Below are 25,800 nucleotides of genomic sequence, written 5' to 3' on the forward strand. Positions count from 1 at the left end.
TTTCTCTTTAAAACTGGATACTCATGGGACAACTCATAATTTGCAAGACATACAGAGCACAGCAGAAGAAACCTCTCTCATGGGTAAGCCCTGGTCAGTGCAATAAAAAAATCATGGATCTTCTAATTCTTCCTTTAATTGCTAAATTTCTTTCATCATGATGGCAAAATTTCAGGAGGACAGGGGAAGAGGAAAAGTGAAAAGGTGTAAAGAGCCCACCTCTCAGATCAGCCAAGAGCTCTCAGAGGAGGTAAGGGCTCTGAACCCCAGAGGATGAAGAAATTGAACCCAGGTTTCTCACCTCCCATGCAAGTGTCTTCTCACCTCAAGCTATTTCAAAATATTAGAAAAAAAATCAGCTTCTGAATGAGCATGTAAAAAGCTCATGAGCATGTTAAAGCCAAGTAAACTGTTCTGATCACTTGATACAAATTTTATCTTCCTAAATTCTGAGGCTGCTCTTGAGATGAGCATCTTCTAAAAAGCATTCACAAAGGGAAAAAAAAGCACTCACAATTGTGAAAAAACTAGAATATCCAAAAGACTTGGGCAGCATGCCTACCTTCAGATCCTTGAGTCAGACTTGTCTCTCAGCATTTGTTCTTGGTTCTTGGATTACCTTGATGCTTGCTGCTGAGGTCGCCTTGGGCCACCCAAAAATAGAAAAATTCCCACCATGAGGGGGACTGAAGCATCCAACCATGACTTCTCTTTTTTTCCAGTTTCTAAGCACAGGGGGTTCCTGTGAAATATAGAGAGCAGATGGTTTATTAAAAATCAGACACAAAAATTAACAGCTTTAAATACTGTATGGATTTTCTTCCCCTACATATCAGGATATCAATTAGATTATCTTAACTCATTTTTGAGAAAAGGACAAGTGACCATTGATCCATATTTTGATTAATTATTCTGCAAGACCTCTTATTTTGAAACTGGTCACTGCAGAATTATAGTTTTTGTGGTCTCTCATGCAGCATTTTAGCAGGTCTTGGGTTACTGCATTGTGAGCACTATAAAGGATCTTGTCCTTTTTAATTCAAAAATTATTATTATATAGCAGTACAGTGCAGGTCATGCAATCTTTCCAGCTACCAAATCTATGAGCTAAGATGATTGATTTTATCTAGTTTAAATCAGTATGAAATTGATGAAATGATGTGGCAAATTCTGTCATTCACTTTGCAAGAGAAAAACCCAGTGCAACGTTTCAACAGCTGCTTCATTGCTTGTCCTTTACTTAACAGCTAAAATAGAGTAGTTTATGTGTGACTGGGCAATGTACAGATATTGTTTTAGAGCATCATTATGAGTCTGGTAAATAGGTTTAGGCTAGAGATATGAAAACAAACCCTCTGTAATTTTCTCTAGCAGTGTTTAAACAGCTTAGAAATGGCAGTGATTGTATTGACCAAAAGAGCTGTGGACAGCTGGTTTTCCAGCCCTATGGATGTAACACCATATGTTATAAAAATATAGTGTGGAAGAGGCAAAAATAGTTGTAGGCTGAATACATGAGCAGTGGTCAAAGCTAAAGAAATCCAATCCTGTCACCAGATTTGCTCCCACAAGGGATGAATGATGTAGGGCTGCTGGACAAGGAAAAAACATTGACTTGCTGACCAATGCACAGCTGAGCTGATGCTGGAATATCTCTGAAAACCTCAGAAATCTCTCTGCTTCACCTCTGATGACAGGAGGAACAGTTTATGTTACAAATGCCAAAGGTGCCTTATGCCTTGCACCCAGCTTGCAGTGAGTACAGAGTAACTGTTTAAGATAAATCAGGGCATAGTACAATTTTCAACATCAGTCTCAGTTTTCCAGTACTTGAAAAAAATGCATCCATTCACTGTAAGTGAGTTCGGAAGGGACTCTGCTCACTCCTAATTTGCTGTTTGAAGCTCTTTTTTCCAGTGATAATGTCAAAATTGTGGTCATGAGCTTAAAATCTTTTTTTTGTGCTGTTCTCCTATTTGTGCTCACAAAAAAACATTAATTTTATTGGCCTAGTTCTTAGTGTGGGCTGTTAAAACAGCAGTAATTGTATTGGCTTTGAAAATTAATTTATTTCTAAATGTAAAATAGGAAACAAAGTTGTTGCTTTATGTAACACCAAGTGCTACACAGCGGAACACCTTTCATTTTTTTGTCAGTGGTTGATGAAATATTTTGAAAATATATTCAAAATTGTGTATAAAAACTGTGCTTAAAAACTGAGAAGTATAGATTAGAGATCTTTACTCTTCTTGAAGTCAGTATAATACATTTCAGAGACTAAATAACAAAATTCACACCATGTTGGCTGGCTGTTTGAAAGGTGCTAACTCAGCACACTGATGAAAGTGCTGAATTGAGCAATTTCTGTTCTTTGAAACAAACATCTGTGATTCAGTGTGATAGATTTTACTGTAGTTAGACAAAACAACAAGTTGTGTTTAAGAGAAAACCATCAGTATGAATGAATGGTTCTTGCAAGTTCCACAATACCTGCTTCTAAATTATATTGAATAATAGATTTCTCTCCAAATTACTCCTACCAACCAAGAAGAATCTTTTGTATTATTAAGTGGACTCAACACAGCAGATAAAAGGGCACTATTTTCCCAAAAAAAACCATGGTATCAACCATTCTAAATTAGAATTTTACACAGTTTACCAAACTATGTAAAGCATTTGTGTATATTAGTTGTTTAAGGTAACTTAATGCACTGAATTAAAAGGTGCCAAGGTAGAGTCAAGCACACTGCAAATTGCAGAATGATTCCCTTTTAAATATTGTTTGTTTTCAGTCTCACTAGATACAGTTACTCAAAGCAGTTCTGAACAAGAGCAAGGAGGGAGGGGGAAGTTAATTCATTCTGGGACTAGGAAAAGGATGTTATTCCCCACTTCCCAAGACAATTAGTAAATATGACTTCAGCTTCTGTCTTGGACTTTTAAGATTGTCCTAATCAACCAACCTCCACCTAGATGTGGCCTTTTCAAGTTTCATAAGAGATTTTATGCCCCAAATAAGAAAACTTTGATTTCAAGGAGCACAGGCTGAAAGCAGAGCATAAAGTCATTGCTCCTTGCAACCCCAGACCCAGCATCCTCAAGGAAGCAAGTTCTCTAGATATTTGCAAAAGACCATTGCATAACATTTAATTTCATATTCAGTAATCATTTCGTCACTGGATTCAGATGACAAAGTGGATGCAGATGTTCATTAGCAACAAAAACATAAGCAAACAAGGAAACCATCCAAGGAGCTGCTAGCAACTGAGAAGCCCAAGGCTGACCATTACATGTTGCAATCACAAACATCTAAATTTAGACCAAAAAAAGAAATCTGACCTCTCCACCACCTATAGGGCTCCAAATCAGATTTTTCTCAACCTACCCATACTTCAAGGGTAAGGCCATTGTATGCACAGTGGCAATAAGCATGCAGAACAGTTTGCAACTTTCCAACTACCCAGGATTTGGTCCTACAAATCTTCCCATACAAACAGTCTTCCCTGTCACACTTTTTTTCCAGAAAGCTCAACTGGCAGAGAGGCAGAGACTCACAGCCTGGCTTTGCTGATCATATTCCTGGTGGCAACAATAGGTAATAAGAAAGATTCCTCCTGGGACCTTTTCCAGAGGTATTTTCTCCCCTGGCTTCCCAGTGGAGGAGGACACAAAGCAGATCATCTGCAGGGAGCGACAGCTTCTGTTTGTCACATCAAACATCCCAGACTCTATCCTGGTCCTCTGGAGGGAATCATTCACACGGAGAAGATTATCCAAATGGATTAGCACACAGCCGGATTATCCAGACACACAGCTCAGTCAGCTAATAAACCGGCACCTCGATGCTTTTTCTGCCTTTTAACCTCTCGGTTTCCAGACTTTTGATACTCATCCCTTTAAGCACCACCCTACTTCAGGAGACGCTGAAGGCACAGCTGGGATGTGGGAGCCATTGCTCATCAGCCACAAGATGTCAGTGTTGCTGAATCTTATTATTCTTACCTGCAAAGAAGCATCTACCGAGGCTGCGGAGGGCAGCTCTCACCCCTGGCCTTTATTCAATCCGTCTAACAAAAATAAAAGCAGAAATAATGCACAACCAAGGAAAATAAAAATCTGCGTGGCAACGTGTGATTTGGGATTAAGGAAAATAATTACAACTTGAACTACATAGTTAGTGCTGCCACCTTCTCCTAATATGCAAATCCCTTGTCTTCCGAAGTCCCAACTCCTGCAACACTTGAGCTTGGCAGGTGGTTCTTGCACAGCAACATTGCTTGGGAAGGAGCAACCTGAGGTGTTTCATTATGAAGACATCAGCTCATCCCACCAGGTCTGACTCTCCTTTGGAAATGAAGAACATGCTATTAGCTATCTCCCTATTTTACCTTGGTTTGTACTTCCACACCCCTCTGGCTCTGCCAGCAATTTCTGCCCTCACGGAGATCTTTCTGTGCCCAGACTTGTTTTCTCTCTGTCTCACATCCCCAGCTGTATGAGCACATGTTTTTTGAAGGCCAAACTACAAATGGCATTAGTGGACAATCTGGTTTTAAAACACCCTCTCCTATTCCCAGCCTTTCCAAAAAAGGCCAAGGTCAGGCAGAAAGGGAACTTTTGAATCAATATTGTTGTGGACTCCATGTATTGTGAAACTGCACCTCGGATTTCCTCTGCAGACTGACTGACCCAATGTCAATTATGTTTCTGCTTCCTACTTGGTTGCAGGAGATTTGTTTCACTAAACATTGACTTGACTTCCACTGCTAAGTATAGCAGAGCAAGGAGAAAATTAGCATGAGAATTCCTGTTTACATTATTTGCCACCATTCATGGCCTCTGAACTTGTTTACTTTTCAAATTGAAGGAAGTAAAACTGTGGTGGGAGTAGAGACAGGACTTCTTACCATGAAAAATAAGATTACTAGAGATAGATTAATTGATAAACACCTAGAGTTATAAAAATACACAATGGAGACATGGTTGTTTGAGTTGGGAAGTTAAGCAGACAGTTTAATACAGCTGATCCACCTATACTTTCTTTTCAAAAACATGAATATGTGTCACAATAGCAAATCCAAATATTCCAGTTGGGGGGGGTGGAATATCAAGGGGAGAAAAGTTTTTCCTAATTCCACTAACCTTCAGCTGCTTTCCCTGTTTCTCCTTTTCTCCCCAGAACACAATCCATTCTTTGAAAAACGCTGCCATAGGCAAAGCAACAAAAATAAAGCTCGAGAAAAGTCTTCCCTTCACTTGTGCTCAACACCTCAACTAGGAAAATCCATTCCCAGTTTAATAAAAATCAGACAAGTTCTGACAGCACCTCCTTGTTCCATTAAACAGTCTGGTTGTAAAGACCATAAATCCCTATTTTTATCTCCGTCCTGACTCTGCTTTGTGTCGAAGGCACCGTTTTCATTGCCAGACTCAGAGATTCTGTTTGCTTGACCCATTCCTGCCTGTCCTGTTGGTGACAGGAGGCACAAACGTGTCACTGCTCTCAGGGCTGTAATTCCCAGGTTCTGGGCAGAGCCACGGGCTGGCTCCTCACTGCCTGCACAGGGATCACTTGTCTGCACTTTCCAGCTGCCTGGAAATCTGGTAGATTAATGCCCAAAGTGGTGGAGTTGGCAGGAGTGCAGTGGAGAGATTCTGAGAAAAGCCTGACAGTTTCTGTTGAACTAGCTTGCCTTGTTAAAAAGTTACATTTGCCAGGGTCATCTCAGGATGAGGTTGACTGGGATTTAGGTTGGGGTTTTTTTGATTTTTTTTTTTTTCCCTTGGGTCCCACTCAGTCAAGAAAGTTTTCACACAATTTCTAAAATTTCCAAGTTATTCACCAAAACTGCGGAGAGCTGCTGAGGCTCTGATACAAACCCTCAGGGAGCTGGACATTAGTTCTTCATATAATTCCTGGAAAAGTTAAAGAGGTGCCTGCAGCAGGGTTATTTGATCCATCTCATATGTATATAGCAGGCTGGGTTAGCTAAACAACAGATTGTGCTTCAAATAACCAGAGCAGCCTAAGAGGAAAGGTTGGGATGGCACGGGAAAGGGTTTCATCAGTCTGAAATTAATAAAGACAGGGATGGAAATACAGGATTTAAAAACTAGAGAGTGAAGGAGGATCTAATTTCAGGCACTCTAGTGGAAAGGTGAAGCAGGCTCATTAATGTGCACCCTGGCAAAAGCCAGTTCTGGCACCACAGCCTTGCCCTAAGGGGATGCTCTCTTCACCTGCTTTTTGGTTTTCTCCCCCTTAACAAACTTGGGATTTTGCTGGTGGGAAGCAGGGCAAGGCATAATCCCAGTGCACTTAGGTTTTTTTGTTTTGAGTTGGAACTTAAGGAAAAATACTATTCTTATTTTACATTATAAAAGGCTGAACTTCAGCTCTATTGCTTAATTCAGTTTCACATGCAATAACCTTTCAAATGGTGCTTGAAAGTCAAGTCAAATTTCAATATAAATGGTATTGCCAGGTTAACATTAATGTATGAGACACTGCCCTTTATGTTTCACTATCATCCCTTTGAATGTGTTGAACAGTAATTTTAATAGAATCATAAAAATCTTCAGTTTCCTCTGTGGATTTAACCAATGAATGAGCAGTAAAAGAGTTATGCTCCTGTCTCATTTGTAAGGTTTGTGATTATTTTAACATCTCAGGTTTTCAGGCCTTCTGTACCTAGATCCCACTAAGCCTGTTCTCTCTTTTTTTAAAAATACCTTCCTAGTTTGAACTGCTCAGACTCCAGTGTGCTTACTTGCTTCTTCTAACAAGGATGTTCAAATTGGAAGCTACAAGTGGAAGAAAAAAAAATAGAAAAGAGGTATGAGAACATTCTGACACCAATGTTCTTCATAATTTGACTTCAGCAAATATTCAGTTCTGTGAATTAAACAATGACACTGGAAAGCTATTTAAAGATGTACCAGCTGTTGGTACATTTTCAGGGTTTAAAGTGAGAAATTTAAGCCCACAAAGTAATTTCTTGAGAAACATTCAAATGAGAGAAGTCATTGGGGAGAGCAAAGATGCAATCTCAGCTTAAAATAAAGCCTTCCAACACAGAGCCCTGTGGCTGCAAAAGGAAAACAAGTCACTGCAAGAGGAAAACAAGTCACTACAGGAGGAAAACAAGTCACTGCAAGAGCCATGGGGGCAAAGAGGGTGTGGGAAGGCTGCAGAAGTGTCACCCCACACCTGCAGACACCAACTTTGGTGGCCCTGGTACCATGGCCAATGCAGCCACCTCAGTCAGGTGCAAATGATCATGTACAAGGATGGAGAATAAGTCCCTGGGACCCAGGGATACAGCTTTCCTTACAGGCTGAATTAGCTGTCCTGGGTCAGCTGTGAAGAGCCTGATTCATCCTTTCCCACAAAGGGACAAACTTGGCCATGAGCAACTTTTTGTCTTTGCAGTCAAACACAACCCATGCCCAGCAGGGAAGGATGCCCAGGGTCCATCATACCACCCTGCCTTCCCATTCCCAGCACTTCCCAGCCTTCCCATCCTGCAGATCACCCTCTCTGTGCCTGTAGGTTTTGAGCAGCAGTCTCACTCATGTTTTCCTTGCCTGATTTGAAAGAGGAATCATCAGCTGAGTGCCTTTAAAAATGATAAAATGCTGCACAAAAGAATATAGCTTTCCAATTTTTAATTATTCTGCATTCAGGCTGTGAGCAAAACTTGATTGCTTAGACAGAGGTGGCTTGAGTAGCACCTCATAACTCACAAATACCTGGATTCACTTATAAAAAACTTTGGTTGATTTTTTGGGTCGGTTTTTGTTTTGGTTTGGTTTTTTTGCCTTGACATCTCCAGGAAAAAAACTATCATCGAAAGCTGCTCTGCTTTTTCTTAGAGAAAATATTGTTTTGGCCATGTGAAAAGGCAAAATGAAATATTCCAGCTCATCCCAATGCTTCTGGAAGCTTGAAATATGACTGGAGCATCATTTTAGGGATAGGGGAGGCATTTTGCTGCTGTTTGAACATTTGCTGAAACTTGGCCCAGCCAGCACTTCATCTGACACACTTTCATCCCACTTGTTAAGGTTTAAAAGTGCAACTTCCAAAAAATGTAACAGCCAGAAAAAATGTAACCCCAGTCTCAGAATGCAGGAGCAGAATTGGAATTTCTCAGGCTTCTCCTGCTGCTTCTCCCTCCTTCATCTGCCCTCAAAAAAAATGGGTTTATTGGGCAGTAAGACATAGTTTTAACATGTATTATGGGACAAGTCTCTCATGGATGACCACTACCAAGTCATTTATTTTTTCACATGCCTTACTACAGACACCAGCTGTCTGATTTCTGTGATCTTTGCTACAAACAGAGAAAAATAGGATAAAATATGAAAGGGCCTGAAATAGAGGATCGTAATCATCTTATGCTGTTCCCTGTTCCATACAGAAATGTCTGGCTTCATTCAAATCTGTATGATAGATCTATGAATGCCTCTTTACAAAGCCATTGTGAACAGAAATGTTTGGGGGAATCCTTATGATACTGTAACAATGAAAAGGACAGAAGGAAGCTTATGATGGAACTAATTAGCCCACAGTAGTTACAAAACAAAGCCAGAGGCCATACTTAATAATGGGACCAAAATACCTGTGATCACATCATCTGAGAATTCAGTGTGATGCAAAAGAATCAGTGTTAAAATGAGATTTCAAGAAAATCTTTAATTATGGTATTTTTAATTTAAAACACTTGATTTATCCTTAACATTACCAACATGGAGGGTTTTTTCCTTGCACTCATACCTTAGCTCTACAAGGTAGCCTCTCCAAATTTTTATCTAAAATAGCCTGAATAGTTGCTATCGATTGATTTATTGTGTCCCAAATGGTTGACTTATTTTTTAATTATGGACTAATATTTTAATTTCTTAAGAACTTCCTTTAATGTTTTGCAAGGTAATCAATGATTTATACAATTGCATATGCTTACATTAGAATTAGCTAATTATATAGCTAATTAGCTATATCCAACCTTAGATCCAACCAAACCCTAAAACCTTAGGGTTTTAGTGGAAAATGTCCTAAGACTTTACCATTTCAGCATCAGTCCTGCAGTGACACTGACCTACAAGAAGAACACAGATCATTCCTTTTTGAGAAGGCCACCTGTATAACATCAGAAGGACACAAGGCTCTGAGCCCAGACAATTCTTAAGTGTGTTTCTGAACTGGGGCCTGGATTATACATCAGCTGCAGTTATTTGCAAGTCCCATTTCAATACCCAGCTTTTTCAGGCTGTGTTTTTGTAGTTGCAACTTTCCACCTCCTCCGCACTGACTCCAGCGATGTTATTCTTGGCTAATAGCAATGGTGAGAAAACTGAATTCCATCTGCTTCCACCAAACCCAGAAAAGAGAATGTGAGAATCAATAGAAGGCTGCACTTGTTACACACATTTGTCACGATCAGTGGCTTTGCTAAGGAAACAGGGCCACAGGTCTGATTTGCAAAATAAATAGCAAGTCACAACATCTGAGCACCACTTGGCTCAGGTAGAAGTCAAAGCCTCCTTTGGCAGCTGTGGATCAACTTTCAGGTGTTGCATGGCCACTCCAGGCTGATTCAAGGGGAAAGATGTGTTTTGCTGTGCAAATGGACAGATGAGAGTTTTACACAAGTATAGGTCTGGCTGTGTATTCATCAACAAAGGTTTCACTTTATGTTTGGTAGTTTTTCTACCATGGTGTCACCTTCTTGTCAATTACTCCCTATCCCTTGTAATTTCATACATAGTTACTCTGCATCACCAGAGATCTCTCTATGACTAACAGCAGCATCATTTCAGGTTTTCTCCCTAGTCAGTATTGCCAGAATTGAAAACCCTGTGGTTCTCCTTGGCTGAGCTGTCTCGTTCATGGTCATGACCAAACCACAAAGAGGCAAGCACACAGGATTTTAATAAACCCTGGCAAGCCTGTGCTTCATGTACAGGCACAACACCACTCTTCCTTCAAATCTATATTCTATCCACCTGGTAGGACATACCAGTGCCTTATCTGCATGTTTTTATAGCAAGCATCAGCTGGGTGGATGATTTCAGGAGTCCTTCATCAAGAACTGCTGGATTCCTTGTCAGAGTATTGTGTGTTTAGTGTGTATTTTATCACAGTTTGCAACACATTTGCCTGATTCTGATACAGTTTCTGTGGAAAACAGCATATTTTTACAGATGGTGCTGTGACACAGCCAGTGTCAGCTCATGGTTTCTTCCTGTGTCAAAAAAACCCCAGATGGTAGCAGAGCATCTCCTTCAGGGCCCACCACCACAGCCTGCCCCATCCCCAAATAATTCAGGATGCAGGGAGAGGTAGAACCCATCCTCCCATGAGATTGGGTGTTCTGTATCTTGGGATGTCCTCAGCACCCTCAGGTCAGAGGCACGGGGCTAAACTGGGTTCCCCTCCACCCACTGCTACCAGGAAGAGAACCAAGGCCACCCCAGCTGCCAAAATGTTCCCCTAGGAGTAACAGTGAATTTAAAAGGTGACTTGGAGGTTCCTCAGACCTTACAAGACATGCAATAAGGTACCTAGAACACTTTCCATAAAAATATGGATGCTTACACTGAAAAGCTCAAATGCCTGGAGCTTCAAATTTAATGCCTGTTGTTTGCCAAAATACATAGGGAAAAGGTGTGTTTGAGTGCTGCACAGCAACAGTAAAAAGAAAAGTCATTTAAAAGGAGCATTGCTGGGTGAATAATGCCCTTATGTTAGTTAACAGGATGGCTTCAGCTGGAGCTCTGTTTGCCATACCTGGGCAGTGCATGTGTGCAGTAAAACCTGGGAAATCCAAAGTGGTTAATTCCAATGTACAGCAGCCTGAAAAGACTCCCATAGGCAGAGAGATTTAAAGCAATATAGCAGCCTTTAACTTAGAGGGAAGCAAGTAAAAGGTGAGAGAACTGAGGTGTGTAACATAAAGAAGAACTTGGGGAGTATAAGGTAAACTCAGGCTTTTAGTTTTTCCTAGAGGCTTCCCTATAGAACAATGCAGCTTAAACATAAAAATTCTTAAATGAGCCAAAGAAATATTTTCTATGTCTCCTAACAGCTATGAAAATGTTGGAGGAAACAAGGAGTCAACAGCTTTAAAAGAGGATATGATATAATTTTATCATATCAGCTGTCAGGAAGGTGAAGCTCTTATAATAAGTTGTATTTCCACAGCACAGTGAGTACCATATGTAAATATGTTCTAACACTGACTGGGGAAGAGTTCAGGAGTTTTGTGCCAGGAATTAGATACTTTTATGCTTGTTTGGGTTTTGTTGAATTTTTTTTTTAAGGCTAAAAAATAAACAGTGAAATAGATCATAGCTGGGAGGAAAATTAAGCTCTTCAAGTATGGGTCAAATGAAAAGCCCAGGTCTGAAGGTACAAGCTGTGACAGCCCCAAATCCTGCATTAATCAGGCAGATAAAGCAAGATGTTCTGTGCTTCTCTGCTTCCTGACTCCAGAGGCAACATGTCCTGACCACATGTGCCCTAGGACAGCCCCAAAAACCTTATAACCAACATCTATCTTGAGAACAACAACCAAACCCAGGGCATCTCAAGCTGAATATGTGAGCCAGACAGAAAGGCAAATGTCATAACAGGGCTGAAACAAAGCCACATCCTCTGTATATCAGGCACAGAAGAACTTTAATACATACATATATATATATTTATATATATATATATATAGCTATATCCATGCACAGAGGTGCTAAGCAGTGAATTACTCCAGCAACTATATGAGCCCAAGAACAGTAGCATTTGAAAGGGTCAATATTTTCCCAGATGAGTTTCCATTGACAGCCACTTCCTCATCTCTATATTTTCCTCTTTTATACAACTCTGTAGATATATATTAATGCAGTCTTTTTAAAATATTACAAAAGATGGAACATCACCTTTTTTAAAAGGTGTTTAAAGTTGTTGGGTTTTTTTAAACACCTTGGTTTTAAAGATTTGGTGTCTGGTCTTCTAATAAGACTCTCTGAGTTTTGAATCTTTAAGGTGTATTCAGGTCTGATTTCCAGGTCACTTCTCATAAAGGAGCAGAAAGCAACCAGAGTTTTAGAAACAAATTTTTTCTTAAAATGAATTACCCACAGGAGCTGAAGTTTCAAGATTGATCATTAAATAATGCAAGATTCATAACTAGAATAATTTTCTTAGCAGTACTTCATCAGATTAAGTTATTTTAATCATTTTGATACTGTCAAACACATCTGTCAGTGCAGCTTGCTGGAGACCAGTTTGTGCATACAAACCTGGCCCCTCTTCCTGCTAGATTTTCTGCTGTTTCCCCCCAAACACAAACCATTTCACCCACTGGAGCTCTAACAAGGCTCTGTCTCCTGTTCCATTTCTGTGGAAGCCCAAAAGAAGGCTATCACAAGAAAAAATTCAATCTTTTGGTCATCCCTGCCTTTCACAGCTGAAACTTCATTCTTTTTTTACTATCACCTGCTCCCAGTTACCTGGTTTCCCAGTCCAGTTTGCAGAGATATTCAGCCTTGCTGAGTTCCTGGCATCTGCTGCAGCAAAGGCCTGATGGTCAGATGGGGGATTGTGTGTGGTTGTGTCAGCTGGATGCTGGGACAGCCCTGCAAGTAAAAAAAGACATATTGACCCAAGAAGCATCCAGAGGAGCCATTAAATATTTTGATAGATAGATAGATAGATAGATAGATAGATGGAAAGAGATGGATAGATAGACATAAAGATATGAGAGATTGAATTATATACATATGAATAAATTATTCCTGTATATACTGATATTAAAACCCCTCTGAAATGGAGGTGTGCTGGTTCACAGAGTACTCCAAAGCAGTTTTATTCTGGCCCAGTAAAGACAAATACTGACTTGGCACCCATGATATCCCTGCTCCAGCCTCTCAAGCTGAATTAATGAAAAAGCTGTGCTCTAGAAATTTTAATAATAAAAATATCATCATCACGACAAGCAGTGCAGTGGGATGGCTGACAGACCACACTGCTACATTAAACAAGACCAGTAAAGATAAATAAAATTGATCCAAGAGGCTGAATATTCTTAACTATTATAGAATCAATCACAGAATCATGGTTGGAAAGGACCTTCAAGATCATCAATTCCAACCATCAGTCCTACACCACCATAACCACTAAGTCAACTCCCAGAGCACCACATCTGCTCATTTTTTTTATACCTCCAGGGACAGTGACTCCAACACCTCCCTGGGCAACCTGTTCCAATGCTTCACCACTCTTTTGGTAAAGAATTTTTTCCTCATATCCAATCTGAACCTCCCCTGGTGCAACTTGAACCCATTTCCTCTTGTCCTATCACTACTCACTAGGGAGAAGAGGCAAACACCTGCCTCACTACAACCTCTTTACACGTGGTTGTAGAGAGCAGTAAGATTGGGACAGGCTGGTGGAAAAGATAGGTGAGAGTCTGGCACTCAGAATATTTCAAAAGCTTCATGAAAAGGCTTCGACTTGCAAACTCTTTGCCCTTCTTGCTCCGGGAAATGACCCCTCCAGCCCCCTGCTTCTCTCTTCTTCAGCAAAGAATTCACAATGCTAACTCTGAATTTCTGTAAGCAAGATCTCCATGATGTTCAGGACATCTCTGAAGATCCGTGCTGCAGTGTGTGGGTGAGTGGCCTGAGCAGAGCAGCTCTATCTTTGAGTAATTTGTGAAGAGCAAAACTGGTTCCAGTTCGTTCTTGCAAGAGCATCTCAGCCACAAAAGAACATTTCCCCTACTGTGATATTTATCAGCTGAGCAATCTGCAGAAGTCCCTGAATTTTAAGGGGAAAATCTGACACTGTTTGTTAAATGCAAATTACTGAAAGCAGTAAATGACTTTTTTTTTTACTACCTCTCCCTGATACATGCAGCTGAACACACAAATCACCGAGTTCACTGCAAGTCTGGAAAAACTCACAGTTCCGGAGTTAATCATTAATATTGTGGGGCTTCAAGGAGGTATTTTTAAGATTGCCACAGCATGTGGGAAATTCCCATGTGCATTCCCTGCAGGTTTTCAAGAAATAGCCCTTTCTACTTGGCTCAAATGCTTTTGTAATTGTTTACATAAACTGAATTGAAATATCAAGGTCAGATATTTTCCAGAAAGCCGAGGAAAACAATTTACCATTCTGTTGGATGAGAACACACCAGAACAATTCCAGCATTAGCCAACTTCCTTTTCTTTTTCTTGCTTTATGCACTACTACAGAGTACAGGATAAAACATCAAAACTCCCTACTTGAAAGAGCAGGCAAACTTTTGGATGCAGAAACCCCAAACAGAGAGGTAGGAACAAGCTTAACCTCACATATATACAAAGCAAGGCTATTTCCCTTCATTTTATTTTCCAGGTACCCAGCACAAGCAGCAGTATCGGCACAGCTCCCAGCATAAGCTCTGGGAACCTAAAAAAAATATATTCATTAAATTATAACTGGTTATTTTTTAAGGGATCTCTACCTCTCAAGTAATATTATCAGTGGAGAGGATAACCAGTAACAATCTTTTCATCTTTTTCCTCTAAATTTAATATATTTCCTACTAAATCAAACCATTTTCTGCTGACATTTTTTTACCCCAAAAAACTTCACTCAGACGATGATGTTTGGGCTGCTTAATCCCAAAGGCTTTGGAGGATTTTTGAGAGCTATGTAACTGGAAAAGTCATCCAGTCCTTTAGCTGCTTTGGGAAGAGAAGCTCTTTTCCATCTTAACCCTGCTCAGATGGGTTAGAAACCTACTATAAGACACCCTGGCCATGACCTCCAGTGGGTGTTTTTTCACCATCAATGGATGTTTCAGGATTAAAGGAGTGTAATACACACCCAAAATGCCAGTTATTCTTCCAGGAGAGGAGAATCCTCTCAATGAACCCCATAATACATACATCACAAATCTCATAAAGCTGTTTTTGCTGAAGTTTGCACCATAGCTCTCCCTCCTGACCTGCTCTCAAGGTCAGCAGCTCACACCAGGTAATCTCTTCTACAGATGCACTGTTTGAGACATTTCAGCTGATTTAGATAGCTGGAGACCAACACAGACCTGTAAAAAGTATTTCTAAGAATTAGGCATCTTTTAGAATGGTTCCAGTATGTAATTTTACCATCTTCCTTTCACCTCCTCTTCCCATTTAAAATTTAGCACTCCTTGGGGTACTGGAGTACCAGCAAAGATGTTGAAGCTCCTCTGGTCTGTACTGCCTATCCAAACACCAGAACAGATCCAGGGCTGGGTATTTCATACTATCACAGAATGGCTTGGGTGGGAAGTGACCTAAAAGAACATCTAGTTCCTGCCTCTTTACCAAAGACTGTTTCAATGAAGGCTCCTGAAAAATCCTTGCTGCAATGAGCAACACACCCCTTGCAAAACAAATACCAGGATGAGAAAATGCATCCACTGAAACAGTGGTTTAGGCCAATGCTTTCAGGAAGGACAAAGATCAATTAGTCTGAACCCAGAGGAAAACAACAAAAATGAGGGAAGGTTTAGGACCCATAAATTATGAGGAAAGATTAAAAGGATGGGATTTGTTTAGTCTAGAAAGGAGAAAACTAGGAGGAATCATGATAGCAGACTCCAAACAGATGGCCTTGTAGCTGTAGAAGAAAGGAAATGACCATCCCCTGTGCTCCCTGGGAGCCTGGAAAGAAGCACTGGTGTCATGCTGGCCTCGAGGGGGACATGAGAAAGGCAACAAGGAAAGGAAACAAGTTTCTAACCCAAAGCAGCGATAAGCCCTGGAAGCATTTCCTAGGGAGGATGCAAGTCCTCTGTCACTGGAGGTTTCAGAAAACATGTGAGACAAACATATGCCAGGAGCAGTTAGTGTGAATCTGATCCCACCTGCACGAGGAGATGGATTGGGTGACCCCTGAGAGCTCTCTCAGACCCAATTATTCTGTTCTTTCCTTCTTAAGATGTGTGGAGTGGTGCCTAATCACTTGTCACAATCCATCTATAAAAATCAATTGTTTTACAAAATTCCAGTAGGATAACCCAGGACAGCACGTTGGAAGCAAATTCTGCATATGACCTCATTTCTTTACACAACTGTCTTGACACCACAGACTCTGTTGTCCAGTCCTATTTTCCCTCAGGGTGCCACAGGTTGGCTTCAAGATTTTTAAGGCCACATTCAGAAGCTTGAGTAAAAATAAGTCTCTGTCTTAGTATTTAAAAACAAAGCTCCAGATGTATTCAGAAATAGAAATCAAGGGTTACTAATGCTATAATTGATGATAAGACAGTAGGAAGGAAAAGCACACAGACAAGGTTTATCCTCCAGTCATGCACTGCACTCTAAGATAAACAAATTCACAAATGAATTCAGCAATTTGGTTTTGGTGCTCCAAAAACATCTCTGGAAAGAATATGAGGATGCTGCTCATACAGACTCCCTTTCCAGCATCCTCAGTAATTCAGATCCAAAACTTATTTCAGTTTAGAACTCTGTTCTATTAGGAACCAGATAACTGAGCATCACTGTACAGATGAGCCCAGATTTATACATCAAGTCTAACATGAGCTTGGGGAGCCTTCCCAAGGCTGGCTGGCCATGGCAGGAGCCCACTTAAGGACTCCAAGTGTTGTTTGCCCACAGTTGTGATCATAAAGATCTCCTGTGAGCATGATTTACCTAAGTGCAAACAAACCCACCCCATTGCTTAACATTTCATGCAGGCCCAGAGCGCTCGGTAAAAGGTCAGAAAACCACAACAAAACCATTTCAAAATGGTTTTCATTACTTCCTCCCACCTAAAAATGTTCCTCTGTTTTTGAGGCTGTGATCTTTTCAGAAATTTTCACAGACTAAAATCTTTCTTCTTCTAAGAGGTCCATGACTCTTTGGATCTTTTTTGTTTTTCTGGTGAGGTTTTTTGGTTTGCTTTTTTTTTAAATCACCACCACCACCCTCATTTTTCAGAAATTCAGCTGTCGATCCAAGAGGTTTATTTTTGAGTTAATAAGTTACTGTACAATGTCTAGAAAAAAAAAAAATCTGAGACAATCATGCTGTTATTTGTGCCCTCTCCTTTCCTTTGTAAGGGTTTTGCTGCTTCAAAACTCCATTGAGAGTTTGTTGTGATTGTTTGGACATATGTTGTGTCCTGCAGACACTGCTCTTATTCATAGGCTTTGGAAGATCAAAGAATCATTTCCAGCCTTTGAAGTTCACCACTTTAAAATCTACCTTCCAAATTACTGATGAGTTTTTTTCCAACATCCTAGCATCCTATAGTACCTTTATAAGCTTCTCTTGCAGACCCCCACAAGCACAATGCCCACCTTAATCTCACCATCAATTAAATGCAGTTGATGAAATGTGGTGCCTGTCCCCCTGCTTGGTTGCAGAAATCATCCTGCTGGAACCCTGCAATGGAAAACCAGGTGGGGAAAAGAAGAATTTCTCCAAAATTAAGGACACAACATTCTCCAGTCCCGTTTCAGTGTTACCATGGTGCCTCCACAACCTCCTTGCCCAGTAGAAAACTTGGAATGGTGCCACAAAAGTTCCTGAGGGATAGCATTTTCATTCCAGGGAGATGGAGACAAAGAGATGGAAGTGGAGTTTGCCACACTGCTTGCCTGCTCAGTTGCAGCTCCAAGGGGAAGCTCAGTCTGACACCCTGCATGAGAACTGATCTTATGGGGTATTCTTTACCCAGGTGAAACCTATCAGGATAGGACTTTTTTAGCCTAAGTGGTGACACTTGGCTCCCCTTCAGCCATCCATAACTTGAATGCAGCCTGGAAAGCCATGTGTGTTCCTGCTGTTTGAGGTGGATTGCTGGTGAAACTGCCTTTTAAAAAATCACAGTATCGAGCTAACAACGGGAATATTTTAAATTAATGAAAGGATGTGTTCTGATCATAACTCATTAACTCTAGAGTGATAAGTGTTACTATCCAATAATCCTAATTACAAGCAATAACTTCTTTCTCCTTGGAAGGGAGAATTTCAATTCACTGCAAATCCAAAGCAATTTAGCAGTAAGCCTGACAGCAGGAACAAGAGAAGAGCCACATCTATTTGGGCAACATAAAGCAGCACTTGCTTTACAACAGTGTTTAGTGACTGACTGAACAACTGGGAAAACTCAGCAGGGCTGCTTTTTGAAGAAAAAGATGAATATATGTAAATTCATTGGGGCATGACAAGCTGACAGTGAGCGCAATAGCAACACAATTATCTGCCTTCAAACAACAGCATGGAAGGCACGTTTCTTTAATTCATGTGATGCCATTAAAAAAATAAATAAACAAAGTGAAAGAGGCACGTGGGCTGCTGTATTATCCCATAGAGATGGTAGAGAGACCTTCTGCAAGGGCAGTGGTCCCCAGGCTCAGCTGCAGAGAACACAGCCCCACACTGCTGGGAGAAGGTTTTCCACAGAATAATAAGCCAAAACCAACTGTGAAAAGCTCTGGGAGTCTGAGTCCCTCATCCTCATCCTTCACAGTAAATAAGGGATAAGTGATTGGTGTCGGATGAAAACAATCTTCTCCTCCACATCAGAGAATGGCAATAGAAATTATAGAAACCTCCGAATTCGTAGGGATCTCCTGGCACAGGGCTGTGGCACGGAGAGTCTGGAGGAGCATGAGAGTAATTATTCCCCACAATAGTTTTCTTTTTGTGTTGCTTTGCACTAAGGATGCTCTGTGGATTGCTCTCCTCTCTCAGTTCCCTGAGCCAATTACCTCCTGCAGCCTGGGAGCCATCTCATCAGACAGTTTTGGGATACTCTGGAACAAAAGCTCTGGTAGGAACCTGGAGACTTGTGTAAGTCTTCACCTGCATACTGCAAAACAAATGTCACAAAGTTTTCAGTATTCACAGAGAAACACAGAACAGCCTTAAAATAAATGCATTAATAAATATATAAATAAATTAATAAAGTGTGAAGAACTGCTCTCCTGTTTCTTCTTAAACAGGATGAGACATGAGGATTCTTCATGTTCCTGCTGGAACAGGGAATGCCAAGGATCACCACTTTTCCCAATTATGATTTTACTGCTCCACCCACCTCCCCATCTTGATTCAAACAGGACCAGCTGACGTTTCCTCTGAGACCACAAATATGGTATCAAGCACAGCAAGCAGAACCATAGAGCATTATGGAACCTGATTTTGCAATCCTTTTTTTTTTCCTCCACTTCCTCCCTTGAAATTAAAGCCTCATGTGTGGCAGTGTCACACTAGTGCAGACAGAAAGTCCTCTCCTCCTCCAACCCAGTTTCTGCTGCTCCAAGCTCATTGCCATGAAGGACACAGCTCCTTACAGCAGCAAATCTAAACCATGTAAAGGGAGGTGGCTTTTTTTTTTTTTTCCATCTCCCCAGTGCTAGGGAGCAAAGTGATTCCAACCCGTAACACAGAAGGCTCTTCCCACAGATTTTCTTGGAATATGGCAGAGCTACTGATTTCCTCTCTTTCCTGTAAGCCTTGTTTCCTGTGATGAGTTTGAGAGCAAATTTAGAAAATACAGTTGGCTGTACATTGTTTTTATACAAAACACAGAAGGCAGGTTTTAGCCTAAGAAATGTCAGTCTTTGAAAACATACAAATTACACTGTTCACAGCAGCTGAGATTAATTAGCCTTATTTTCTCAGCCTTTTCCCTTAGATTAATAGACTGCCAAGAGGAAAGAGTGCAAAGGTGCTCCTACCACCTCATTTCATGCCATTTAAACATCCTTGATATTTAGTCTTCCTTAGAGCCCCTCCTTTAGCCAAAGGAGACAACTTAAAGGGGCAGAGCAGAGCCCACTGCTATGATCTCCCTGGGCAGTGCCATGGAAGTCTGTATCACCTTTCCAGATCCTTAACAAGAGATCTTACATTTGGAAGACTGATGGTAGATGAGATGAAAGGGATGTCTTTCCTGCAGACTTCACCTGAGCTCCTACCCAAGAGTTTTTTCTACACTTACCCTCTCCTGTTTGACACAAAAGATCTTGTACCCAGTTCTGCTGTGCCTTTGGCCCCTCCTGTCTGGCTTACTGGGCTGAGAAGGATCCCAGGTTCTGGTGGAACATAGGGTAGAAATCAGGACTGGGAAAAAACTGCTGTCCCAGACAGCTCTCAGAATTTAAAGAAAAAAAAAAAAAAAGCCAAACTAACTTGTTCCATGATGGCCAAAATGTTGCAATGGGGATAGGGCTTGCAAACTGAAAACAGACAAAACTGGTCAGTCATGATATTTCAGGTCTATGTTTCCCAGAAGTTTCAGTGAAATACCACTCTTATATTTCTTTTTGTTACCAGAAGGCATGTGGCAATATCAGAATATCAATTCTGAAATGCCACTACCTTTCAAGCAGACCAACCTGCTGAAGCTGAGCCTTTCCTGCCAGTATTTTCTGCTTCAAACAACTGGCAGGTCCTGACAAAATAACATTTACATTAAAAAAAAAAAAAAAAAAAAAAAAAAAAAAAAAAAAAAAAAAGGCACATCTGAGTAGTTCTGATAACCTTGCAGAGCACACTGCAGCGTGGATGTAAGCAACATCACTCAAGTGCAAATATTTCCTTGGTTCCTTCCCACAGCTTCCCAAATGACAGCTATCAAATGGATGTTGGTCTGCCCAGCCAGCTGAGAAAGTGAGTAGAAGATTTTGGAGCCCTCACACCTTCGGTGAGTTCAAATAAATGACACAATAAAATATTCAGGCTGGTTATGGTTCAATATATTCTTTTTCAAAATATTAAGCATATAAGAAAGCTCATGCTCAAGAAGGTGGCTTGAGAAGACAAATTACTCTTCTTTAAATATGGTGTAGATTCTTTTTTGAAAGACATGGGCATGGTAGATATTTGTCTGGGGTATTCTGAGTGTTTGGATTACAGTATTTCCCTATAAAGAGTTAGCTTTAAGCAGCAAGTATTCATGTTCACTCTCCTGCTTTGCTCCACCTCACGCTTCCCCAGACCCCTCTTGGCAGCTCTGTTCTTTCCAGCATGTGGCTGTGCATGGGTTTGTTTTGGAGGGAGAAACATCCTCCCTGGCTGCTACCAAAACTAAAAACCAGCTCCTGATACTAATACGGGTTCTTGGAAGAGTGCAGCAATCCCATTTGCAGCTAATTGTCAGGTCTGAGATTCAGGGCAGAAACTGATGCTACAAGAGGCACAGATGCAACACCTTCAGCCTGGTCCTGATTCCAGGAAATCAAAGGACAGGAGCTGAGAGCCTGAAATCATTCTCACAAAGGGTAAGAGTGAAAGATAAGACCTCAGTCTGGGTCCCAAAGAACTTCAGGGATTGGTGCACCTTGAGCTCATCAATCAGGAGTGGATGATGCTCCCTGTGCCTGGGCTCTGTGCACCCCCACCTTGAGCCTACGTGCAGCCCTGTGTTTATTTGAGGCAGAAGGATTTTTAAAATGCTTTCATTGGCTTGCACTGGGAGGCAGGTGGCAGGATTAATAGGTGTTCTTCAAAGCTATAAACTGCATGGTGTGTTTGCTCAGACTTTGAGCCGTGAGTTACTGCTGTAATTAAATCCAGGAGGAGAGACCATAATAACATCCTGACTTGATTTCCAGTGGCAGAGCATTGATTAAGAGAGCTACATAATAAACGAGGAGCCTTTCAGAATCACACTGTTGATGCTATCTGTAATTTTTTTATAATTAGAAAAGCCCAAAGTAAATTGTATATTATCATTACATGCATTATTAATCCTACCCTCTTATAATATGAATTCTTCTGTGATTACAGGTTGCAGCAAGCTTTTTGTAATTTTTTTTTTTTTAAGATATGCAGTGATTTCATCTACAGAAGTCCTTCAAACAGCAGATAGATTGTACTATATTATTTCAAACACATGCAAAACCAAAGAAAGTTCAAGCTGATGGCCCAAAAATCCAAAAGGAACACATAATTTAAGGGCAATCATTTTCCTATTTAAAGTCTGAGGCACAGTGAGAAGAACATTCATATAGCAATCTTTTATTCAGTCCTTTGCACAGAAGTTTTGAATAATTGAATGTGGAAGAAGTTGGAGTGGGATATTTAATGATTAAAACCCAACAATTTATAGTTCATTCAGCTCTTTCTGAGTTGAGTGACCTGAGAACAGGTTTTTGTTCTTGAATAAAATTCTACCTTTTTTTTTTGACTCTTTGGTTTATGATGTATCTTTTCTCTATTTTTGCAGCTCTCTTCAGTGAAATAAGAGTTACCAGAAGATACATGGAGACTTCTAATTTACCAAGAAGGATGATTGATAACTGATGCCTCTTACAAGCAGCCCCACTGCATTCAGAGGTATTGATTACTCCTGTGAGCAACTGATCAGCAAAGTGAATACAGGTTGAATCTTTGGACAACATTTCTTCAGGTCAGATTTAGCATAATTCGTTTTGTTTGATGTGACAGATAAAGCCTGGGCACCACTGTTCTTTATGCAGTTCTCCTTCCCAACATTTTAGAGGGGCATTCAAGGGCCCATTTTTTTGTGAGTGCAACATGAAAATTAACCTTAGACGAGTAGCTAAGCTGCACCTCTCATCACCTGTTTTCTATCCACAGTTTAATTTCAGGTAAAAAAAAAAAAAAAAAAAAAAAATGAGGTGCATTGAAATCCCTTTAAGCACTTGAGGATTAGCACAGCATCCCTAGGGCTTCGTGCACTCACAGCAGACAGCAGGAAGGTCTCATACAGCACTTGAGCTGCATCCTTTGACCCACGATTGATTGAACAACAGATCTGCTAATGTCTGATTCACCTTTTAATTGATTTGATGAACATACTCCATGTTCCAAGAGAAAAAAGAAAATTTTTACCAACTAGTAGTGCTGAAGCAAAGTGCCTTCATCACCCTCAGGGAGATAGAGAGAACTGGAACCACTTGTAGTTAACCACAGACCTGTCCTGAAACATGAAGAATGAGGATAAGAAGCTGCCAGAGAACGGAAATGGGAAAGTGCAAACAAAAATAGACAATTCTCTCATTTCTGACCCACAAACACTGAGAATCACCCAACCTCAACAAAAGCAGCCATCATGCAGAACAGATCCCAAGATCACTTCTTCCCAGAACTGAAAAACCACCCTGCCAAGACCACCAAGAAACCAGGACCACCCAACCCCAGCCTTTGCCAGCCAAAAGCCTACAGCTCCCACTTGGCTCCTGAAAATAAGGTTACATTAATGCCTGGTAAAGACTATTTGGAGAATAGTTAAAAGGAGGTTCTGAACATGTTCCAGTCACTGAGTGTTGATTCTGGCAGCCACAAACTGAGTCATGCTTGGTCCCACACTGAGCTGCTGCACTGCAGGCTGGGGCTCCCTCCAGATGGTTGCAGATGCCTCTGAAAGGGGAGCAGCTGGTAAATGTTTTCTTGCCTTGGTTCCATGCAGATAAAACCATTTCCATCATGGTTACCTTTTGACAGAAAGTGGTTTTGCTCAATTCACTTCAGGCTCAATGAAAGGCGTTTTTTAGCTGGAGACAAAAGGGTTATTCTGGCAGGTTCTGGAAATGTTTTGCAGGTTTGCCTGTGATTTAAACTCTTGAGCCAATCTTGACTGAACTTATGACAGATGTAAATGCCCCAAGTGGTCCTGTCACATTAAATGCATTGGTTGTCTTGTTCACTTATTAGTCTCATTTTGCCATAACATGCACTGACTGGCAATGAGCTTTGATTTCAAGACTTCTGGAGAGATTCCAACCCAGAAGAGCATTAGTCACCATCTGAATTTTGTCTTCATCAACTTCTCATGGAATTTTAAGACATTCACCTTGATGAACAAATTCTTCTACCCCCAATTCTTGTAGGCGAGAGTTTTCCTTCTTTAATTTTTGCAATTATTAACAATTAAAAGAGATGGAAGAGCAATATGATGGAGAAATCCTTTTGCTCCCCAGCTGGCCAGGATTATATCAGCACAGAGGTTCATAAAGCTGAAACAACACTGATCAGTCCAGAAAGTGGCACTGGATCTGATCTTACCTTGGAAGTTTCAATGTCAGATCTCATCCTCAGAGTATATTTAACTTTTACCTTTATTATAAAGCAAAGATCCCTCCCACCAACGAGCATCCTTCAGTTTTTCCCTCTCTTGTAGGAAGAATTTACTTTTGTCTCACCTGCCAAATCCCACTGTATCAAACCTCCCTTCACACAGGATTCTTCCATCCAATAGTTTTGAAGCACTTTGCTTCAATGCTGTGCATTAACTGGGGGAACCCAATTTACCTGACCAGGTTTAGGAGCCATATGGTGACTAATCAGTCAGATTTTCTTTCTTAATTCATGGATTTCTATATTATTACTATTAGGAAGTTATTAATTTCTTAATACATTAATTTAAATGTTATATATTGTTTTCTCTTCTCCTGAAACAGACCAGGCATCTCATGGTCTACAGTACCTCTTCTTCCTCTTTGACAATGAGGTCAAAACACACATCAGGAGTGTAAATTTTTTTTTTTTTTCTTTCTTGGTCAGATTAATCCTTGGTAAATCTGGATTTACATATTTGAACCCGAAGACTTACAAAAACAGAACCAGGTCTGTTATGAGCATGAAGAGCAGGTGCCACAGTAATAAGCATTTCATTTCAACAGGAAGAAATTATTTCTTGTGAAGTGTTATAATTGACAGTGATATAAAAATAACCACAGATTCCCTTACCTCTGTTGGGAAATGTGTTTTGCTGGTACACTATATATGGAAGCACAGTATAAATTGTCAGCATTTTCTTTTCCCACTAACTGCTTTCTCTGCCATAAAAAGAGCCCCTGCCTGAAAAAGTAAATTGATTCCATGTGCAAACACCTCCACAAAATTAGTGCACCTAATAGTGGATGCACTGCCCCTTTATGGAAGCCCCCATCACTTGCTGCTCTGGGAATAAGGCTGATGGGGTGATTCAAGACCATCTTATATAGCCCACAAGCAATTATTGCTGGAATAAAAACCCATTTTATACAAAGCTGTATTTATCCTTAGTTTGAAATGATGCTGCTTCAAATTATCTGAGTGACTCTACAGGGACTGTGCTCAGGCAGTTAACTCATTAACATTGCAGTCTCCAGATGGGCAAAGACAGATCACACGTATTTAGATCTTTAATGAATAGCCAAATACAGCAGCTCCTTTAAAATTTATTGAAATATTTTCTAACATAGCAAAGAGGTCTCTCTGATCTATCTTAGTGTGCTGCTTACAAAGTCTATACTGCCTTTGCAAGCAATCGATGTACTGGTTTGTCTTTAAAGGTGCTGAAATACTTGCTGAATATATTTGGCCACCTGACTTGCAAAATTATGGCAGAAAAATCCTGTTCTCTGACTTGGAATAAACTTTACTTCATGTGTTTAAACTTCAAATGTGTCCCATACCTATGGTTCCTCTACATGTGGTTGTATTTCAGCTGCTGGCCTAAGTGTTTGAAGCTAAATCAAGTCTGACAGCCTGAGATGTGACACTAGACTTCTGCTTAAGAGACTGTGAAGCTCCTCCTAAGAGGACCCTAGAAAATACTTACTTCTAGAGTAGCCCAAATCCTAAGGAAAAGGTGAATATAGAATTTAACCGAACCCTTTTGTAGCCATTTGCTAAAAAAAGAAAAAAAACCAACAAACAAAAAAAACCTAAAAACTAAAACTAGAACAAAACAAAGGGAAAAAAAGCAAATGACCAAATGACCAGAACAAAACAAAACAAAAAAAAAATGTATTAAGGATAAATCAGAATAGGGATGTTAAAACACTTCAAAATGCTGGAGTT

General features: G+C 40.4%; 2 long non-coding RNA genes across 2 annotated transcripts; one reads left to right on the top strand and one right to left on the bottom strand.

Moving 5' to 3' along the window:
• Window positions 1-581: 581 nt before the first annotated feature.
• On the bottom strand, window positions 582-17,073 carry LOC139800220 (uncharacterized). Its single transcript, XR_011727654.1, has 3 exons — window positions 14,994-17,073; window positions 12,508-12,633; window positions 582-742 (listed from the first exon to the last, which is right to left on the bottom strand). It is a non-coding gene; the product is annotated as an uncharacterized lncRNA (long non-coding RNA).
• A 3,442-nt stretch (window positions 17,074-20,515) lies between these two features.
• LOC139800221 (uncharacterized) lies at window positions 20,516-25,400 on the top strand. Its single transcript, XR_011727655.1, has 2 exons — window positions 20,516-20,692; window positions 22,217-25,400. It is a non-coding gene; the product is annotated as an uncharacterized lncRNA (long non-coding RNA).
• The last annotated feature ends 400 nt before the right edge of the window (window positions 25,401-25,800 follow it).

The sequence above is a fragment of the Heliangelus exortis genome, chromosome 10 (genome assembly GCF_036169615.1).
Source record: "Heliangelus exortis chromosome 10, bHelExo1.hap1, whole genome shotgun sequence".
Lineage (NCBI taxonomy): Eukaryota > Metazoa > Chordata > Aves > Apodiformes > Trochilidae > Heliangelus > Heliangelus exortis.